This window comes from Geotrypetes seraphini, chromosome 14 (genome assembly GCF_902459505.1).
Source record: "Geotrypetes seraphini chromosome 14, aGeoSer1.1, whole genome shotgun sequence".
Classification (NCBI taxonomy): Eukaryota; Metazoa; Chordata; class Amphibia; order Gymnophiona; family Dermophiidae; genus Geotrypetes; species Geotrypetes seraphini.
The window spans coordinates 9,043,777-9,062,426 of NC_047097.1; positions in this window are offsets into that span (position 1 = coordinate 9,043,777).

Sequence of the window (18,650 nt, forward strand, 5' to 3'; positions counted from 1 at the left end):
CTTGTCCCTTGCTTTCTTGAATTCAGACAAGTCTTTGTCTCTACCACCTCTACTGGGAGACTATTCCACACACCTACCACCCTTTCTGTAAAAAAGAATTTCCTTAGATTACTCCTGAGCCTATCACCTCTTAACTTCATCCCATGTCCTTTCACTCTGGAGTTTCCATTCATTTGAAAGAGTTTCGCCTCATGCATATTTATGCCACGTAGGTATTTAAATGTCTCTATCATATCTCTGCTAGCCTGCCTTTCCACCAAATTATACATATTGAGATTTTAAAGTCTGTCCCTGTACACCTTATGATGTAGACCACCTACCATTTTAGTAGCCGTTCTCTGGACCGACTCCATCCTATTTATATCTCAAAATGAATGCTGGGTACTGGATTTGTGTCTGCTGAAACCTCGCAACACTACTGCCAGAGATTGCGGCAGCCATTTTGAAAGCAGAGCCATCATGGGTATGAGTGACTACCCCAACCTCACCACTGAACCTCCAGCGCTTTAAAGGTAGACTTTGGAGGCCTACATATAGGTGGGTGGGGAGGCTCTTGGGGTGGGGGTCTGGGAGCACAGAGCGCTGATGTTTGGGGTAGGAGGGAGGGATGAGTTGAATATGGAAAAAGGGGGGAAGGATGCAGTGAAGTGTGCAGGTCTGACAACCCATTGGTCCATTTATGTTGGATAATTGAGACTCTACTGCAGTGTTTCTCAAACTGTGTGCCAAGGCTCAGTGGTGTGCCATGAAAGATTCCAGAATTTTATTTTATTTTAAAAAAATTCCCTTCATAAGTATACACTAGAATGGATGAGATATACTGTTCATTGCATACGCAAGAGTCTGTCAATGTTATGAAGGTCTTTGTGCATAAGGATACAACCTCGCAGACAAGCATCATTCTTTGACATGCTTGGTTCTTGAAAATTAACAGCAAATAATTTAACCCCCCCCCTTTTTTTTACAAAACCATGGAAGCGGTTTTTAGTATAGGCGGCGCAATGAATGCTCTGTGCTGCTCCTGACACTCATAGGAACTATGAGCGCAGAGCATTCAGCATGCTGGCCTGCACTAAAAACTGCTTCCACAGTTTTGTAAAAGGGAGGTTAGTTTTAGTTTTTATGCAATTGTTACCCTAGTCATTGTAACTTGAGCAACAAAGCAATCAAGGCTTTCCCCCTCTTTTACTAAAGTGCGCTATGCTTTTTAGCGCACGCCAAACGCGCTACATGCTAACGTGTGCATGTTATCCTAAGGACGCATTAGCGGTTAGCGCATGCGTTGATTTAGAACACGCTAAATCAGCCCTGAAACGCTTAGCGCACCTTTGTAAAAGAGGGCCCTTGTTACCATTTAAATCTTCTTATCTTGGTGAACTTGGTTTTTCAGCTCTGACAGATTAAATTGGGGAAAAAAAAAGAGAACGACTGCAGATGGTGGATTATGAAATGTGTGTTTGCTTGTCAACCGCTGAGCCACATTTTGAGTTAATTTGCACTCAAAATCAAGCAATTCTATTTACTTTAGGTTCACCGTTATTACAATTACCCATACATAGCTTAAAGAACTTTAAATAACTCTGAAATTTAAGCTATTGTTGGTTTTGCAATTTTATCATTTCAGTTCTAATGTGCCACAAAAAAAATTTGCTCCGTTTAGCGTGCCGGAGCTAAAAACGTTTGAGAGACACTGCTCTACTGTAATAGGTTTGTTCCCAAAATAGTCGTTCCCGTTATATATTCAGCATAATCTCATTATAACGGACTTGCTTATAATGGAATATCGTTTATAGTGGACAAGGTCCGCTGGTCCCGGCCGTGCGCCTTTATGAACATGCAGAAAATCACTGCATATAGCGGCCTCGCATATAACGGACCCAGAGTCGCTTTTAGCTGTAGTTTTGTTCGGCTGTAACAGACATGCAGGCTCCGCCTTCAAGGCGCGTGGCGTGCCGGTGATATAGTATCAAAATGCAGTCCAGAAGAAAATGACAGAGTATTTTTCTTTCCAGGACAGTGTTACATAATGCTTTAGAACATCTTTTAGTGTTCTGGTTTGGCAATCATTTCGTGCCATACCAATGTTTTGCTGAGTTTTGTTATTGATGTTGCTGATTTGATTGTGCAGCGACTGTTGTTCATTGATTTTATGTTGTTTCAAGTTGACCTAAATAAAGTTTTTTAAAAAATGCAACTCTGGATATAATGGACTGTTTTTCCAGGTCCCTTGAAGTCCGTTATAACGAGATTATACTGTAGTAGGTAGAGGTTTTGTCAGCAGGAGACCTGAAGTTATGATGCCGTTATACGGATCCATGGTGAGGCCTCATTTGGAGTATTGCGTTCAATTCTGGAGACCACACTACCGGAAGGACATGCTGAGGATCGAGTCGGTTCAGCGAATGGCCACCAGGATGGTCTTGGGGCTCAAGGATCTTACGTATGAAGAAAGACTGAAAAAATTGCGGCTGTACTCACTGAAGGAACGAAGAGAGAGGGGAGACATGATTGAAACGTTTAAGTACATCACGGGACGTATCAAGTCTGAAGATGATATCTTCTGTCTCATGGGACCCTCGACCACCAGAGGGCATCCGCTGAAAATCAGGGGAGGGAAGTTTCATAGCAGCTCCAGAAAGTACTTCTTCACCGAAAGAGTGGTGGATCATTGGAACAAACTCCCACTGCAGGTGATTGAGGCCAGCAGCGTGACGGATTTTAAGAGAAAATGGGATATTCACGTGGGATCGCTAAGGGAGTGAATTCAGGGGGGCGGATACTTGAAATGGGCAGACTTGGTGGGCTACAGCCCTTTTCTGCCGTCATTTTCTATGTTTTTATGTTTCTACTACCAAAGTACATAGACGTTTGAAAGCTCCACATTCAGCGAGCCTTTTGTAAAAAGAACTTCAAGTTGTGAATGTCCCTTTTTTTTTTTTTTTACCTAGACAACCTATGGCAAAATAAATAAATAAATACATAATCTGGTTTTAGAACTGCAACCGTTCTTCAAAATTAGCATGACAAGAATGAGTTTCTTTTATTGTGCAGGCTTCCCGTCTTTCCACTAACTTATTGTTCTGGACAAATACTTTTCTTTTTTTTTTATATATATTTAGTCAGTTTTAAGCTCCTTATGGCTGTCACTGCATTGGTGTGTTTCTCTGTTTATAAGAAAGAATGAAGAGTTTTCCTTTCAATCCATTAACACTGTGATCGTTCAGACAATGACTGCTACTGATGGCCGGCCTTATTTTTCCTTTGTCTAAATATCTCTTCTTCCTCCCCTTGTTTAATTATTTATTTATGTTCTCCAATAATTACAAGAAACATTATCTTCTACAGAACAGCTTGGCATATTAGAAAAGAATCAAATGGAAACCAAACACAAAGGGAATTATGTTTCTTCTCCAGCGATCCAGTCCACAAAAAGAGAAAGGATGGGAGAGTCCAGTAATCCAGAAAATATACTACAGTAGGTAAATAATAGAAGCCAACAGTCAGACAAAGCTACAGAAAGCTAAGAGGTGACAGAACTTATAGTCTGCAAACTGCTGGATAAAGTACTTTTACTAAGCTGTATTAGATGGCAACGTATACCTAATGCAGATCAAAATGGCAAACTGTGATATGCTTTCAGGCGTCCTATGGTAACTGTTAAATTAATGCATGCTAACTGCGTGCTAATTTTTAAAAAAAACATTTTATTTTGGAGGGGGAATATCTGATCAAGGGTTCCTGTGGTAACTTCCTGTTCACATATGGAGATTAATATACCCATTTGGACTCAAACATAGCCATAAACATATCAGCAATCGATGGGGCCTCCATTGCTGTGCCAGAAATTTGATGATAAATCATCCCTGGAAAAAGTTGGGGTTTTTTAAGGGCCAAAGATGCCAGTTCCAGCAAAAAGGAGGTTAGCACTAAACCATGGTAGAGCATATATACCATTATTCTACTTATTTATAAGCATTCTTGGTGCCAAAGGGGTTCATTTTCAAAAGAGAAAAACAAAATGGTGTAAAGTGGCATTTGGATGTTTTGTTTGCTAAAAACATCCAAATTGCCATTTTTGAAACAAATTGCTAAACAGTTTTCTATGCTGTTTGTCTTCACTGCATCTAACTCTCAAGGGGGCATGTTGGGGGGCCATGTTTTGTGTGGGATTAGGGGTAAACTTATGATTGGATGGTTTTCTGCAATAATGGAATATTGCAGAAAATGTCCAGGGCAAAACTTGGACATTTGAGGTAGAAGTCTGCACGGGAACGGAGATCACTGGAATCCCGCAGGTCCCGCAGTAATCCCCCCTAACCCAAGGGACTCCCACGGGGACCACCCTCTGGCCCACGGGACTCCCTCGGGGACCCCCCCCCCCCTAGCCATCGGGACTCCCACGGTGATGGAAGGCTTTGGAAGCAGGGTTCATCCATATAATATAATGGACACGTCAGCCTTAGTAAAAGAGGGGGTGTATAAGTTAATTACCTGAACAGAAAACAAAAAAGGGTTCCACCAAAGAGATTCCACATGCTGGAAGAAACTGTGGAATTGATGATCCTGTCAGAAGTAATTGCTGCTTTTTATGGGGACGGGTGGGGATGGAAGTAATTCCTTGCGGGGATGGGTGGGGACGGAGAGGATCCTGACGGGGATGGGTGGGGACGGAGAGGATCCTGGCGGGGATGGGTGGGATTTCTGTCCCCGCGCAACTCTCTAATTTGAGGCCTGTTTCAATAAGAAGTGCCAAAATGGTTGCCAAGCTGACAGGATGACCACTGGAGGCATGAAGGCATGGCTCCACCTTATTCCCCCAGTGTTCACTGCTCCCATCAAACACCCCCCAAGATGTGAATGAAACAGTACATACCAGTCAGCATGACAGCATCAGATGTTATGGCAAGTCCTATTAGAGCAGCAAGCAGGATGCTGGAGTAGTCTAGTAGTAGGTGCAGAGAGGAGGACCCAAGCCCATAATCCACTCTAACTGATACACTTGTGGTGGACAGTATGAGCCCTCCAAAAACCATTCAAAACCTACTATATCAATATTTAGGTAACACCTGCAGGCATAAGGGCTATTGGGGAGATATACAGTTGGGTTCAGTAGCTTTTGGGTGAGTTTTTTTAAAGCTTACCATACAATGTAAGGGAGTGGAGGTACGGTGAGATGTATACCTGGAACGTTTTATGTGAAGTTCATTGTAGTGCTCTCTGGGGTGCCCCACTGCTCTGCTGGGATGTCTGTGTGGCCAGTCTACTAACAATGCTGGCCCCTCTGATGACCCAATGGCTGCTTTTGTGCATTTCTTTTTCAAGAGGTAAATGCTCCAATGCTAATTCCTATGAGCGTCGGATGCCTGGCCCTACCCTGTTCTGCCCTCAAATCCCGCCTTGCTCCACCTCCAGCTCCACTCCATTTCTCCCCAGCTCCGCACTCCTCCCCCCACGAACCTCCCCAAGCTCAAAGGCTGCATTTGGAAGCCTTCACGCATGCGATCATGCGATTGATGCGATCATGTCACACGCATGCATGCCTGTGTACGACATTATCACGGTGATGGCCACGCATGCCCAGAGGCTTCCAGACCCGGCCTCCGAGCTCAGGACTTCCAAAACCTGACAAACTGCTGGGGTTTGGAAGTCCCTTTGGGCGCTTGGACAGTCCTCTAAAAAGAGGACAGATCCAGGTTTTCCTGGACGTCTGGTAACCCTACATAAGCGAAATGGCAACATTAGCGCAGGGCCAGAATTTAGAATGTGAAAAAGTGGTCATTTCCCAGCTGCAATAGAAATGGCCTTAAGCATGTAGGAAAGACCTGTATAAGGGCGTGCTAAGGCCACTTTTTGCCACAGCTTTGTAAAAGGGTCTCTTTGTGAACAGTCCATACCAGTCTTTCAAAAGAGAGTGCACTGTTGATAGCACATGCAAAACACTCCCAAAATTGTGTGTTTCTTCTGCTCATTTTCATTTGCCAACTACGTGGAACATGGGAAAGATCACTGACATTTCCTGTCATTTCAAATGAATTCACATCCTAAACGTTAGCATGCAATGTTGAGTGTCCCTGCAGCCTTAGGCTAGCAAGGAGAGGTGGCAACCCTTGCCCCATCCCACCACTCCCTTAAACAAAATAAATCAGTATGTGTAGGATCAGCTTGAATTTTTGGAAAATGATTTTTCAACTGCAGCTGAAGTTGTTGAAATATCACCATTTATCTTCTCCCCACCCATCATTGATGCTGTCAAGCAAATTAAATAAGCTGCAAGTTTTAATGAAGCTGGACAGGTCTATAATGAAGAATGGGGAGAGAACAGGTGCAAACAGGAAACACAGGATCAATACCCACAATCCAATTCATTAAGCAGCTTTTAAAGAGGCAGCAACAACCTGCCAATAGCACTGTAGCTGCCTAAAGCTCATTAACTGGTAAGTGATGGCCATCTCTCCTGCTGACAGGAGGATATTGGATTTGTAGGCAGGGGTGACTGGGACTCCTTCATTTACAATAAGAATGAAAAGAAGGGAGGAGAGAAGAAGAAAAAAACTTTGCCTTGATGAGTGTAATTGGTGAACATTTCCCAGAGCTGAGCCTTATGATTGTTAGCGAGCACTCTATGAAAAGACATGAACATTTATTGTTATCAAACAGAATTTGACCAGCATGAAAATGCTCAGCTGAACTTAAAAGCCTTGGGGTATCTATGACATCAGATTCTAGAGTAGGGCTAGCCAGCTCGAGACCTAGGCAGACAAATATTGACTCATTCTGTAGTTAAACTACAGAAAATATATAAAAATGTCTCATGCCTATTTGTTGTGGATGAACCAAGAGGCAGACCTTTTGGTGGACCTCAGGGTCAAGAGTTGATTACCCTTTTCCTGTAGCCAGCCCTGGATTAACCATTATGGGCTAGATTCACTAACCTTTCAATCCGTGGGCGATTGGAGGCAGGCCGACTGATTCACCAACCATGTTCATGCAAATGGGGGTGATTGGAGGCACGCCGCAGCCGTTTAAAATTATGGCAGGAAGGTTCCCACTCCCTCCTGCCATCGGTCCCACTCCCAGTTTACCCACCCACCCACTAACCAAAAAAAACAAATGGCAGGAGGGATGCCAACTGCCTCCTGCCACCCACCAGATGTCCCCTCCCCGTTCCCAGTCCCCTCCTCGTACCTTTAACGTAGCAGGAGGGGTGCTCAATCCCTCCTGCTCCAATGCCTCCCGCAACGAGTCTGAGGCCTTAGACCCTGCCCCAGTGTACCATGTGACACACAGGGTGGGGCCTAAGGCCATGATTGGCTCAGGCACCTTGGGCTCCTCCCTTGGGACTGGCCTGAGGCACCTCAGCCAATCAGGGACTTCCTTAGTGAATACCTAAGGAAGTCCCTGATTGGCAGCCCTCAGAACCCAATGAGCATGATCCAGTTTAATGTCTACTAGCTCCCCACTGACTTCACCCCCCCCACCCCGCCAAGATGTCTGTGATTATTTTACACAACTATATAAGGCAATACAGCAGTACTTTTCTAAGGTTTTATTTCTAATATCAAAAAAAACACAAGCAACCTTAGATAATTTCAGTTTAAACCAAATGGTCCTAAAGCGAGTTTAAGCTGAAATTATCTAAGGTTGCTTGTGGTTTTTTGTGATTATTTTAGCCACCTTATTATTTTAGCCACCTTATTACAAATAGAGAACTCTTCACTCTCTAGCATTTCCTAGGTTCAAAGATTTTTACATCTAGACCCATTTTTCTAGGTCTTCAGTTGTATCTGTTAAAATATGCAGTACCTGGAAGGCAAAGCTTCACTTGGAGAAGTAAGGTGAGTGAGCTGCCTTAGCAACCTTCTGTCCTGCTTTACGCTGCAGCCTATTGGCTGGCTAAGCTTCCTTAGGAATGTCCTTAGGAATGTCTGACCAATGGGCTGCAGAGGGAGGCAGGAACATAAGAAAAATCTCCCAAATGAATTTTGCTGAACTCCAGACCTAGCTAAATCACTTTCTCATACCCAAAAACCCTAGATTCTCCACATTTCATGAAAATCCTTAAGGCCTTTTTCAAGATAAAATGTACCTACATACATTCCAAAATACAATTAGTGGTGGGGGGAAAGGAGGAGGCAGAGAGGAGAAGGATGGCAGCTGGTTCCCCCATCAAGAGGGTGCCCGGGGTGGACCGCCCCCCCTTACTTCACCACTGCATACAAGTCTCCTGTTTTGCCATATTTGGGACACAGATTGTAGAAGTCCATCCAGTACTCCCTCCCTAGCAGCGTTCAAATCCAAGCTAAAAGCCCACTTTTTAAAAATCTGTTTTCAATTCCTAACTCCCAATCACTGCTGTCAGATACCTATACCCACTGTATCATTTCCTCTACCCTAATCTCCCCAACCCCAAAATGTTCTATCTAAATTAGATTCTAAGCTCTTCTGAGCAGGGACCGTCTATTGTGTGTTAAAATGTACAGCGCTGCGTACGCCTTTCAACGCTTTAGAAATAATAAATAGTAGTAGTACTGAAATTGCCATCTAAGCACTGACAAGTTTATGTTTTGATTCCATCCTTTTTCTATATAAGGATCCAGGGTTTTATCCCAGGGGTTTTTTAATTCCATCACTGTTTTTGTCTCAACCACCTCCTGCTGGAGATCATTCCAAGCATACAGCACCCTCTCTGAAGAAGTACTTTCTGACATTACTCTTAAGTCTACCACCCAGTGATCTCAGTCCATGTCCTCTAATTCTACTGTATCCCCATCACTGGAAAAAATGTGTATGTACATTGATTTAAATAGCTGTATCACATCTCCCCTATCCCTCCTCTCCTCTAGGGTATAAATACGAGATGCTCAAGTCTCTTCGTATACAGATTTTGGTGCAAACCCCCATACCATTTTTACTGCTTTACTCTGGATTATTTCAAGTCTTTTATTTTTATTATTTACCACTGGTTTTAAAAGGCAAAGTGTGCAAATTGAAATAAAAGGACCCCTTATGTACATATGTTATAATACTAACAATTCATACAAAATAACACTCCAGCAGAAGCAGTGCTAGGAGAATACTTGTAATTTATTAATAAAGAGGAAAAGCCTCAGTCTCCACTACACTCCCAGTGGCATAAAAACCTCCTTGGTAACATACTACAAGTATTCTCCTAGCACTGCTTTTGCTGGAGTGTTATTTTGAATGAGTTGTTAGCCGTATACACTACACCACTCCTTATAGCTGGTATATTGTATGTTTACATATGTTATACATTCGTGCATGCAAACCCTGTACCCAGGACTATCTCTGCTCAGGTAAGACAAACTTATGCACATGCAGGGTATACGTCCCATAAGCTTAGGTGGTTGCTATACCTCAGACATTTAAAAGGCAAATTCTGCATGTGAAACCACTGTTACGCACACAGAAGTGCCTTTAAAATTGCCCCCATAGTTACCAGAGATTCCATTTTACTTAATCCTCTTGGGAAACATAATGCAAGAGTAGCTTGGTAATAAAGACAAGATGGTAAGAAAGGCCTTATGGGAAATGGTCGCTAATGGGCCTCACTAGGAAATACAGTAAGAGAAATCAAAATGAAGAAAGTGAGAGGCAAAAGGGGAGATTTTTGCCTTATTTTTTTCTAAGCTACACACAAAAAAAACCAACAGACAAGACAATATTTAAATTCCATGGTCAGTGTTTCTTTTAAATGTCAGCTGAGGCATTTAAAGTTTATATCCAGGTTATCATTACTTGCTGATATCCATAAAACAATGCTGAATGAACAGGTATGGTGCTGACCACTGCCAATATTCAGATAATGGCAACATTCTGCACCAGTATCTAGATATGATTCTGAACACCAAATAAACTCATGTACAAGTGTGACAGGGTATACATTCCGTCACAAGGACCAATAGATCTGTAACCCTCAAGGAAAGACAATCTACTAATACTAGCTGGGTTTGAGCTGGCCCCATAAGGCAAAGTGAAGAGAATTCTAATTTGCATGTCATTTACATAAATTGTAAAACAAGGGAAAGATGTGACTGGAGAAAAGAAACTTATACAGACTCAAGCCGTAGCCCAGTGAAGAAAGGTCGGGGCAGCAGAGCAGGAGAAGTCAGGGTGGCAAAAGCAGGAGAAGTCAGGGCGGCAAAAGCAGGAGTTGTCTGGGCGGCAGAGCAGGAGAAGTCGGGATGGCAAAAGCGGGAGAAGTCAGGGCGGCAGAGCAGGAGAGGCAGAGAGCAGAGTTTTTTCAGGGCTGGGATTTCAGGGCGGCAGAGAGCAGGAAGGACGTGAGCGACTGGTCCCCAGCAGTCACTTCTTTTATGATCGTCCAGCCCCGTCGGTGTTCCCGAACAAGTTTAGTGAATCGAGGCCCTTCCTACTTTGCATGCCATTTCCCCTCCTTTCCATGCGCAGATCAGATCAGGTGCTGGGAGGAAGGTTAGTAAATCGGGTCGGGGTCGCAAAGTGGTCGGGACACGATCGGTGCGATTAGTGAATCTAGCCCTTAATTGTAAACTCATGGATATACAAGAGCATGATATCACTAAAAGAACTGGGCAGAAGGAAAAATTAAATCATGCAATACAAAATTTGCTGAACCATGAACAAACGTTCAATTACTGGAAAAGACCTGAGGGGAAAAAAAAGTGCAGAAGGCATGGGCACTAAACAAATATCTACTAGTAATATCCAAACTAGGTAACTAGATTTTTCATTAAAGACAAAATACTGTAGTAATACAGTTTTAATATTGCATCTTTGGTGCAAAGAGGCTCTAAACCAAGTTTCCAATCATCATATTTTTAAAAATATACGCACAACCACACTACGTTCAATATGACAGCGGCTGAAAAGAGCAACCATCTGATACGTGTGAAGGTCACGCAAACAGTTAATAGCAGAGCCAGGGTTGTCTCTGGAGCTCTCCTAAATTCAATCCCATACTCAATGCATTAGACCCCCTCCTACCTTTAGAAGTTCTTCAGGCATTGCGTGAAGGACCCTTGTACTTATCTACGATACATGCAGGGCTTCCTTTGTTTGCTTTCCATTATTTCAACCATCAAGAATTTGGTCCAATTTATCATTGTAGCTTTTGAATCTATGCTTGTATTTTTTTCCAGGTCTCTGGTGAAAACTGCATTTCCTTATCTGAATCTCTTTTGTTTTGATTAAATAAAGAATTACTCTGCAGAAGCTGTAATTGTTTTGGAGTTTGACAGTGGAAAGTCTTGGTGAATAAATCTCTCACTATTGACCTTGAAGATTGCACTTAAAACCTTTTATTCCCCCCACCCAAGTAATAACTAGCAAGAATATGGAATACTGTTGTTTTATAGTTTTTCATATAGTTCTACAGTCAGAGGATTACCAGTATTTTATATATATATAATATATATATTATATATATAATATATATAATATATATATTATATATATAATATATATAATATATATATATATATATATAAAATACTGGTAATCCTCTGACTGTAGAACTATATGAAAAACTATAAAAGAATTTTATTACACACGCAAAATAAACTTTGCAGTAACTGCCCCGACATTGTGGAACTCCCTTCCACAATCACTTCGTGATGAACAAAACCTTGACAAATTTAAGAAAAACTTAAAAACTTTTTTATTTCGAGATGCATTCTTTTCCACTTAACTTCTATCCTCTTAAATTCTTTTCTATCTAATTTTGCTCTTTTATAAACATTCAATATATCTTATCCCCATCCAACATGTTTATTCCTTAACCCCTCTTTCTCCTTTTTCTACTTACAATGTAACTTTACCCACCCATTCCCTCTCTCCTCACTGTCAAGTCTGTCTTGTTATTGTTTTTAATGTTCACTATACATTATTTAAATTATTTAATACTTTTCGTCTTTTTTTTTTTTTTTTTTTTCCAATTGTTTCTACTCTTGTCTGTCAATGTTTTTAATCTAATGTAAACCGTCCAGATATTTGCTTGATGGTCGTTATATTAAAATCTAATAAACTTGAAAAATCTAGCCAATGTACTATCAAGATGAGCTGTAATTGTGACTCAAAACAGTATTTTGTATATACATTATATATTTTTAAAAGTGAACCACATTGGGGATTAATTTTATTAAACTGCAGTAGTTGCAAATTTAAATGTGCCATTATTGTGGGCCTTCCTTGCATTTGCCAGTACAGGGACCTTTTTTTCTAAAGTGCACCGAAATCTGGTCTTAACACATGCTAACAAAGAATTTTCCCATGTGGAATTTTCCCAGATTCAATGTGGTACTTAGGCCCTGATTCTGTAAAAGGGGCCTACGGGTACTACTATTAATTATTGGTTAATTAGTGCCAATAATTAAAAGAGCCATTACAAAAAACTATTTTAAAAAATTAATTAGCCGGTAGGCGCCTATCATCTCGCGGCAGGCATCTACACCGAGGCATTGGAAAAAGTAGGTGTGGTTAAAGGTACAGTTTGAACATGGATTGAGTTAAGTTACCCTTTATAGAATTGTGCTAAGCACTGATTCCCATGCAAGATTTATGCCTGCTGAAACCTGATGTAAATGCTGGCGCCCAAGGCCCAGATGCACAAAGAGGATTGGTAAGACCATGTGGGTCTGCTCCGATCTGATTTTTGGGCTGATTCAAAAGGAGCTATTGATGCACTAAAAAGTTTGCATGCAAACGATTCATGTGGAGGTTCGTCGTAATCCCCAACTCTCTCATCCAATTGATGGCTGTGAAAGCGACTCTCACACATGCACAGAGCAGGCAGGGAAAGTCTCCTGCCACTCAGCTGTTCGGGGCAGGAAACCTTTTTTTTTTTTTTTTTAGTAATGAGCACAGATTCTGTGCGTGTCAAACACATACAATATCTAACCCATTAAGAAAAAAAAGCACCAACACTACCCCCACCACTGATGACAGCCCTCCCTGACGAACCAGCACTCCCACTCCCTCCTGCCATGCCCCCCCCCACACACACACACACAAACACATGAAAAAAAAATTGGCAGGAGGGAAGCCCACTCCCTCCTGCCAACGGAGGGTAGAGGATGGTTCGGGGGGGCTTCCCTCCTGCCAATTTTCATTCATTGAGGGGAAGTTGGCATGGCAGGAGGAAGTGGGCATTCCTCCTGCCATTCTCACTGCTGCGGGAGAGGGAGAGGGGGTCGGTTCGCAGTGCCGGGGCATCAGGGAGGGCAGTCATCAGTGGGGGGGGAGGTGCTTTTTTTCTTTCTTTTTCTAATGGGGCAGATATTGTGCATGTGTAACATGCACAGCATCTGTGCCCCTTTTTTTTTTTTTTTAAAGAAAGGGCTAAACAGGTAAGTAGTACCAGTTGCTTTTTTTTGGATCGCTAAAAGCAATCACTTTATTTAGTGCATCGGTGAGCCATGTTAGAGAATCAATCGCTCTACTAGTTTACATGACATTTTAATATTAATGAGTTTATTTGCATGGTTGGATCGGAGAATGAGGGATCATGTAGAAAACCACGTCGTGAGCCGTTTTCCGCATCCGGTTGGCAAATGTGATTGTCGCTATAGCTGACCAAACCGATTTAGCGATGATCGCTGGCTTTAGTGCATCTGGGCCCAAGTGAGGTGCACTGCACTTACCTGGAATTCTATAACTACACACGTAACTTTTTGGAATGCCCCCTTTTGAGAGTGTAGGAACAGTGGTCTGCCTTATAGAACAGCACGTAGCAAGATGCATGCACAAATTTTAAGGAGTGCCAATTACCATCAAAAGTTAGTTGTTAGCACCCAATTATTGATGGTTCAGACTTCAGAGCTCATTAGAACAATGAGAAGACGGCTAAGAACATAAGAATTGCCGCTGCTGGATCGGACCAGTGGTCCATCCTGTCCACTCACGCGGCAGCCTCCAGGTCAAAGACCAGTGCTCTAAATGAGTCTAGCCTCATCTGCGTAAGTCCCAGTTTAGCAGGAACTTGTCCAGCTTAGTCTTGAAACCCTGGAGGGTGTTTTTCCCTAATTCTTCTCTAATGTAATGTAATGTAACAGACTCCGGAAGAGCGTTCCAGCTCTCCACCACTCTCTGTACGGAACCATCCCCTTTCAACTTTACAGAGTGCCTTCTTGTTCTCCCTACCTCCCTACGCAAACCGATCGTGTACCGATCGGTTTGCGACCCAATTTTATTCCGGCCCAATTCACTTACCTCTCCTCCAATCAGATTCCGATCTGTGCATGCAAATGAGGGGTAACAGCATGCAAAGTAGGCAGGGACGCAATTCACAGCAGAAATCTTGCAAACCGACTGGGCTGGCCGATCAACACAAGAAGCTATTGCTAGGGACCAGTTGCAAACGTCCTTTCCGACTGTCCTTGGCCTGAAATCCCAGCCCTGCAGTCCATCTCTGCTGCTCTGCCCCTTCCACACATCCAAGACACAGCAAACGCCCCTACCAGCCGAGCCCTGCTCTTGCCACCCTGACTCTCCTGCTCTCTGCCGCCCTTCCCTGCAGTGCAGCCCCGCTTTAAAACCATGGGCTCGCACTGCGGGGAAGGGCGGCAGAGAGTAGGAGAGTCAATTGCCTACTTTAAACTTTTGTAACTTTTATGAGTAGCCTGCCGCCGGAGATCGCCCTATTTTTGCCCCATAACATCTCCTCCTGAGCTGCTTGCCACCGGGGATCGCTGTATTTCTGCCTCATAACATCTCCTCCTGAGCAGCCTGCTGCCGGGGATCGCCCTTCCAGAGCAGGAGAGTCGGGGCCAGTTAACCCCCCCCCCCAGCTAAAATGAACAGCAAATGCATGTAAAGCTAGCTATCCTCTTCATAACTTCTGATTTCTTATTATGTCCTTCCCTCATTTATTGAACTACCTGTAAACCGTGCTGAGCTCTATCTTTATGGAGATGATGCGGTATACAAACTTAAGGTTTAGTTTAGTTTAGTTTACAGGGAAAGCAGATGGCCTGCACATGCATCAGGATCGCACACTAGTGATCCATGCCGGCGGATGGGGGCGTTCCTCCGATTGCCCCCATTAGAATATTATTGGTTGCAGAATCCATCGGATCGGATCGGACACGGATCAGTCACGTTAGTGATCAGGCAGGTTAGTGAATCTAGCCCAAAGTATACACCAGTGGTACGGGAGTCTTGGTGAAGAAGCCATTTTGTATAACGCTTCTTTTTTTGAAATGCATGGCATTTGTTCAGTTTTTTGGTTGATGCGTTTATAAACGCTTTTTGAATTCTGCAAAGTATTAGCCAGATTATATTACACTCTGATACATTCGTATGGACCCCTGGTGCAGGCAGTCCTCCCGAAATACAGCCTGTGTCAGATCATTTAATAAAGTGAATTTCGTTATCCCATTCCACGAGGCCTTGATGCTATTTTTTTTTCCACTACAAGCTCATTAGCATATTCATCTGCACACATATCTTGGCCCAAATCTAGGCATGAAAATTTGAGCACTTTATATAGCATCTAGTGCAGGGCTGCCCATGTCCGGTCCTTGAGATCTACTGGCAGGCCAGGTTTTCTGGATATCCACAATGAACATGCATGAGAGAGATTTGCATACCAAGAAGGCAGTGCAGGCAAATCTCATGCATATTCATTGTAGATATCCAGAAAACCTGGCATGCCAGTAGATCTCGAAGACCGGACTTTGGCAGCCCTGATCTAGGGGTTAACATGAGGTTTACTGCATGGTAACTACAAAAATACTGCAAAGCCTCTTAACACCATTGTGCACTAGAAGTCACCACACAGAAAACCACGTTAAGTGCTCAATGCAGTTTAGTTAAAAAGGCCCTATGTCTTTTGTATTGCAAGATGATAAAGATTTACATTTTTAATTTTTCAACCATTTTTCAACTATTTTTTTAAGATTAATTCTCTGAACTCTATTTGCACTCTTAGGAGATTTTTCAAGACAGGCATCCTTTGAAAACACTATTTGATAAGTGATTGGTTAAAAAGGTGTAGATATTTAGGTTTTTCTACTCCTAATTTTTACAGTTTTGTATAAAGTGAAGTTAGGATAGAGATTAAAGTTGAGATTTAGAGATTGTGGGTACATGAAATATTGTTTTTCCCAGCTTTTTTGAACACATGGTAATACTGTGACAATAATGTGAGAGAGGAATAGATCCAGAATAAGAAGAGTTTAATCTTTCCTGGAAGAGACAGCAACCCATAGATTGAAAACAGAATATCTAGACTTAAAGAATTTTACAGTGTATTTTACAAAATGTTCACTAAATGTGGAGATTTATTTTAAATAAACTACATATAAGGCTGCAAAGGGCACCTTTTATGATTTTATGACACATTACAGTCAGTGGCGTACCTAGGGGGGGGGGGGGGGCGGGGGGGCGGGCCGCCCCGGGTACCAGCCCTGAGGGGGTGTTCCCGGCCTTGCCGCTCAGTCCCCCCCCACGCCCGAAGGACCGCTCGCCCCACTGACCTTCCAGCACACCTATGAAGCAGCCCGCAGCAGGATCGCGACGTCAGCAATCCCTCAGCTGCTTGGGCGCTGCTTCCTCTGACGTCAGAGGAGGGGGCGGGACCGCGACGCAGGAAGCAGCTCCTAAGTAGCGCAAATATAGCTGACGTCGCGATCCTGCTGCGGCTGCTTCATAGGTAGTGCGGGGAGGCCAGGGGGGCGAATGGTCCTTCGGGGTGGGTCGGGGATCTGACCCAGTTCTAATACCTCTCCGTCTCCGTGCCGACCGACCCCCTCAAGGACCGACCCTTGGAAACATGTTTTCAGGCTTGGAATCCAGTTAAAAGGCAATAGACGCTCTGTCTATACCTGGGACCAAACTGAAAGAAATTTGTCCAGCCCTGGCAAGTTCAAACCCAACTCAAACCAAATTCTGCACTCCTGGGGAAGGGGGAGGTTTTGCTTCTGAGAAAGTGCTCCTTAGTACATCAGAATCTCTGTCTGCTTCTTGGCACCAGCACTGGAGAAATAATGAGACGCCCTACTTTCTTTCTGCATGTGAAGCCATCTGGAGGGGGGGGGGGTGTTTGTGAGTACCAGAAGGCACTGCGAGGAAGGAACGGGGTATATTAGTAGATCTGTGTGTGATGGAGGGCACTAGGGCCAGCAGGAGTGAGGTACATAGTTAGAGCTGTAGAGGGGGGGGGGGGAGAAGGAGGGTGTCCCTATTGCAAGGGAGGAGTGAGGTTTTCCCTCGCCTTTTCTTCAGTCCTAAAGTTCACATTTTCTGGCTTTGGCTGCCTTCAGCAGTCATGCGACCGGGTAACAAAGCCCCCCTGACCCTGCACGCTGTCTGATTCGGCTGCTGTTGAACAGTTTGCGTGCCGGAACCCTTCTCAGGCTGAGTGGAATTTGGGTTATGAGCTGCAGGGAGTGGTTGTGAATTTCTCCGTGAGAACCTTGTGCATCCTCCTCCAGCTTGAGTCCGCACTAGACGCCCGCACTAGACGTCCCCACGTAGACGTCCGCACTAGACGCCCGCACTAGACGTCCCCACTAGACGCCCGCACTAGACGTCCCCACTAGACGTCCGCAATAGACGTCCCCACTAGACGTCCGCAATAGACGTCCCCACTAGACGTCCGCAATAGACGTCCCCACTAGACGCCCGCACTAGACGTCCCCACTAGACGTCCGCAATAGACGTCCGCACTAGACGTCCCCACTAGACGTCCGCAATAGACGTCCGCAATAGACGTCCCCACTAGACGTCCGCAATAGACGTCCGCACTAGACGTCCCCACTAGACGTCCGCAATAGACGTCCGCACTAGACGTCCCCACTAGACGTCCGCACTAGACGTCCGCACTAGACGCCCGCACTAGACGTCCCCACTAGACGTCCCCACTAGACGTCCCCACGTAGACGCCCGCACTAGACGTCCCCACTAGACGTCCGCACTAGACGTCCCCACGTAGACGTCCGCACTAGACGCCCGCACTAGACGTCTAGTGCGGACGTCTACGTGGGGACGTCTAGTGCGGACGTCTAGTGCGGACGTCTACGTGGGGACGTCTACGTGGGGACGTCTAGTGCGGACGTCTAGTGCGGACGTCTACGTGGGGACGTCTAGTGCGGACGTCTACGTGGGGACGTCTAGTGCGGGCGTCTACGTGCGGACGTCTACGCGTGCGCGTCCTCGTGCGCGCGTCTTACATTCAGCACCAAGTGGCAGAAACCTAAACCCCAAACTCAGATAAATGCATTCCCAGGCCTTGTTCTCCCCTCCTCCAGGTCAGATTGCTGTTGAAAGCTGAGGCAACAGGAAATACGTCAGCCTCGGGGAGGATCGGAACTCAAGCTGGAGGAGGATGCACAAGGTTCTCACGGAGAAATTCACAACCACTCCCTGCAGCTCATAACCCAAATTCCACTCAGCCTGAGAAGGGTTCCGGCACGCAAACTGTTCAACAGCAGCCGAATCAGACAGCGTGCAGGGTCAGGGGGGCTTTGTTACCCGGTCGCATGACTGCTGAAGGCAGCCAAAGCCAGAAAATGTGAACTTTAGGACTGAAGAAAAGGCGAGGGAAAACCTCACTCCTCCCTTGCAATAGGGACACCCTCCTTCTCCCCCCCCCCCCCCTCTACAGCTCTAACTATGTACCTCACTCCTGCTGGCCCTAGTGCCCTCCATCACAC